This window comes from Macaca fascicularis, chromosome X, assembly GCF_037993035.2.
Source record: "Macaca fascicularis isolate 582-1 chromosome X, T2T-MFA8v1.1".
Taxonomy (NCBI): Eukaryota; Metazoa; Chordata; class Mammalia; order Primates; family Cercopithecidae; genus Macaca; species Macaca fascicularis.
This window is the reverse complement of record NC_088395.1, coordinates 132,738,405-132,742,841: the sequence shown is the minus strand read 5'-3', so window position 1 is coordinate 132,742,841 and position 4,437 is coordinate 132,738,405. Positions and strand designations below refer to the sequence as shown.

General features: G+C 45.3%; 1 pseudogene; it reads left to right on the top strand.

The window, feature by feature from the left end:
- The first annotated feature begins 920 nt into the window (after positions 1-920).
- LOC102137870 (E3 ubiquitin-protein ligase UHRF1 pseudogene) lies at positions 921-2,392 on the top strand (annotated as a pseudogene).
- Positions 2,393-4,437: the final 2,045 nt, after the last annotated feature.

The following is a 4,437-nucleotide window of genomic DNA, read 5'->3' as shown; positions in this document are numbered from 1 at the left end:
CTTTGAATTTATGTTACATTTTAAGCTTGAGATTTCAGCTCAAGTGTAGCCTGGTCTCTTGTCAACCTTACCACCTCCCTAGGATGAGTTCTAAGCTGCCAGCTTTCTGCCCCTGCTTCCATAGGTTTCAGGTGTCCTCCTCCCTCCTGACTATATCTTTCAACCACTGTCATTATCTGCCTTAGACAGTGATCAGGCTGCATTGCCTTTCAACCCTGGCAGAGGACTGGATAGGATCATAGATACATTTGTAGTTGAGTTCATAGTCACAATACTTTTGGACAGGGCAAGACAGAGGTCATCCTTCCCATAGTCTGGCAGTGCTATGGCACAATGAGCAAGTGGTAGGCTTCTTGCCTTTCTGTGTACCAAACATCTTATCGTGTGAAACTTGCAATGCCTTGGGGGTTTGCTATTCACATTGGGTGGGAGCTGCAGGCTGTGAAAAGAGAAAGAGAGATTGACTTCCCCACTCCTTACAAGCATTTCCAATTTTCACTGTGTCCTGAAAAGTATATAGCCAGTTCTAAATTGGTGAAATAAGAAGTGATATTATTTTATGAGAATGAGGGACAAAGTGGTAGAATAGGGAGTCTCAGGAAAGTGTCTATGGTCTATGGTAGCTTCTGTGCATGTTAGATAGAAGGTACTTTGTTGATTATATTAAATGATGCTTCAGTCACGATACCCCGGATCTTTCCTTAGAATAAAACAACATCAGTCCACAAAGTTTTTAGAGTAACCTAAGAAACAATCACAAATGTGACTGAATTGTTAGTTGATCTTGTTTCTAAAACCTAACTCTCTAAGTGTTGTCTCAAAATGAACTATGAGAATTATGTTTCCATGTTAGTTAGATGTCCAGTTTAATCATGGGTTGGAACCCAATACTCTCATTTACCTCCACGAATATCCCATCCTGCAAGCACAGCAAGGATGACGTGAATAGACTCTGCTGGGTCTGCGCCTGCCACCTGTGCAGGGGCCAGCAAGACCCCTAGAAGCAGTTCATATGTGACGAATGTGACATGACCTTCCACATCTACTGCCTGCGCCCGCCCCTCAGCAGCATTCCCAGCGAGGAGGAGTGGTACTGCCCAAGTGCAGGAACCACACCAGCAAGGTGGTGCTGGCGGAAGAGAGGCTGAGAGAGAGCAAGAAGGCGTAGATGGCCTCAGCCACGTTGTCCTCAAAGCGGGACTGGGGCAAGGGCATTGCGTGTGTGGGCCCCACCAAAGAGTGCACCATCGCCCCGTCCAACCACTACGGATCCATCCCAGGGATCCCCGTGGGCACCATGTGGCGGTTCTGAGTCCAGGTCAGCTAGTCTGGGGTTCATCGGCCCCACGTGGCTGGCATTCACGGCCAGAGCAACTACGGGTCGTACTCCCTGGTCCTGGACAGGGGCAACAAGGACGATGGGGACAAGGAGAATTTTTTCAGATACACGGGTAGTGATGGTTGAGATCTTTCTTGCAACAAGAGGACCGCGGAACAGTCTTGTGATCAGAAACTCACCAACACCAACAGGGCTCTGGCTCTCAACTGCTTTACTCTCATTAATGACCAAGAAGGGGTTGACGCCAAGGACTGGCAGTCGGGAAAGCCTGCTATGGTGGTGTGCAGCATCAAGGGTGGTAAGAACAGAAAGTACGCCCCCACCAAGGGCAACCGCTATGACTGCATCTAGCAGGTGGTGAAGTAGTGGCCCGAGAAGGGGAAGTCCAGGTTTCTCCCGTGGCGCTACCTCCTGCAGAGGGACGACGACGAGTCTGGCCCCTGGACGAAGGAGGGGAAGGAATGGATCAAGAAGCTGGGGCTGACTATGCAGTATCCAGAAGGCCACCTGGAAGCCCTGGTCAACCGAGAGCGGGAGAAGAACAGCAAGAGGGAGGAGGAGGAGCAGCAGGAGGAGGGCTTCGCAGGCCCCAGGGCAAGCAAGGGAAAGTGGAAGCAGAAGTAGGCAGGAGGTGGCCAGAGCAGGGCCGCGTCTCCTCACCAGACATCCAAGAAAACTAAAGTGGAGCCCTACAGCCTCAGGGCCCAGCAGAGCTGCCTCATCAGAGAGGACAAGAGCAATGCCAAACTGTGAAATGAGGTCCTAGCTTCGGTCGAAGGCCGGCCAGCGAGCAGCAGCCCGTTTCAGATGTTCCTGAATAAAGTGGAGGAGACGCTCCAATGTATCTGCTGTCAGGAACTGGTGTTCCAGCCCATTGCAACAGTGTGCCAGCGCAAGATATGCAAGGACTGCCTGGATAGATCCTTCTGGGCACAGGTGCTCAGCTGCCCTGCCTGTCGCTATGACCTGGGCTGGAGCTATGCCATGCAGGTGAACCAGCCCCTGCAGACCATCCTCAACCAGCTCTTGCCTGGCTACGGCAATGGCCGGTGATCTCCAAGCACTTCTCCACAGGCGTTTCGCTTAAAACGTGTGGGAGGGCTCTTTCATCGGCCCTGATGTTGTTCTTAGTGGGCTTAACTTAAACATGTAGTGTTTCCTACCTTCCCTAACAAGGTTTGTTTTCCTTTTTTTATTTTTAATTTTCCAATCTATACATTTTCACACATTTTCAGGAATTTATGTATTCTGGCTAAAAGTTGGACTTCTCAGTATTTTTTTTTTTTTTTTTGTAAACATAAAAGTCTGCAATTTCTTGACAAAACATAAGATTTTTTTTGACAATTTTTATTCTATAAACTATGCTTTGATTTCTTTTTTTTCTTTTTCTTTTTCTTTTTTATTATACTTTAAGTTCTAGGGTACATGTGCACAACATGCAGGTTTGTTACATACCTATACATGTACCATGTTGGTGTGCTGCACCCATTAACTAGTCATTTACATTAGGTATATCTCCTAATGCTATCCCTCCCCCCTCCCCCCAAGCCACAACAGGCCCAGGTGTGTGACGTTCCCCTTCCTGTGTCCAAATGTTCTCATTGTTCGATTCCCACCTATGAGTGAGAACATCCAGTGTTTGGTTTTCTGTTCTTGCGATAGTTTGCTGAGAATGATGGTTTCCAGCTGCATCTATGTCCCTACAAAGGACATGAACTCATCCTTTCTTATGGCTGCATAGTATTCCATGGTGTATATGTGCCACATTTTCTTAGTCCAGTCTGTCATTGATGGACATTTGGGTTGGTTCCAAGTTTTTGCTATTGTGAATAGTACCGCAATACACATACGTGTGCACAACATAAGATTTTTTAAAGATGGAATCAGAAACTATGTGGCGTGGAGGCTGTTCATTATTCTGATGTCAGGTTCTCAGAAGTTGATGCCACCAACTCTAAGAAGTGGGGGAGGGAACAGTCCTTCTTTTGTGTTCATGGGTTTGGTCCCCCAAGGTCAGAGCAAGCATCTATCTGACAGCATTTTATCATCTAAAGTCCAACGAGATGGGTCTCCGTGGTGGCTCATGGCATGATGTGGCCTAGCTGTCTATTGAAATTCTTGCAAGGAAAAGCGGAAACATCTTGGCCCAGTTCAAACCTTTCCCTCAAAGCTATCCCCCAGCAGACTGCTTGGTGTTTGAGATCCGCTTGAAAACTCCTCTGCCCCTGCAAGCATAGTGTTGGGGCCATGCAGAAGTGGCCTCAACAGGACTCTGCTCCACGTGGGGACAGGCATGTGTCTGATGCTGTCCAAAGAAGGTGGTCACGGATGGATACCAGCGCAGGAAGCCAAGTTCAAGTGCCTTTGGTTCACTCCTTCTCTCTAAAGACAACATTCCTTGTTGTGAGCACTGAATTATTGAAAATGCCAAACAAATTCTAGAAACTGCAATCATTCAGTTCTTCCTGACACTGAGTGGGTGCTTGGGAACAGTTTGAGTCTTACAGATCATTTAAATTCAATTTTTTAACTTGGCAATTGAGAACTTACAAGAGGTTTTTTTTTTTTTTTTTAACGACATTTTCTAAATGATTCTTTTTTTTTTTTTTTGTAGTTACTGTATATGTACTGAGAAAGATATAACGTTAAGGTTCAGTGTTGTTTTAGTTTTTGTATTTATTTTGAAAGGGTTTGTTAATTTTTCCAATTTTACCAAAGTTTGCAGCCTGTACCTCAATAGAACAGGGATATTTTAAATCACGCACCTGCAGACAAATTGAAGCAATGTTATTTTTAAAGGTTTTTTTTCACTTCTTTATTCTTAGATTAACAATGTATTAGGGAAGAAATGAGACAATTTTGTGTAGGCTTTTTCTGAAGTCCAATACTCTTTGTCCAGATTTTAGATTCTCAGAATAAAAGTTTTTCACACAAAAAAAGAAAATGGCCCAGTTAATGACCTCAAATGTGACCAGTTACAGTAGTATCTATTTTTGGGACTGTGTATTTATATAAATGAGAAATGATGAATGGATTGTAAGTTAACACCCAACAACATCAGAGGTCTGAAGTAAAGGATATTACAGCTAAGCTAAGGA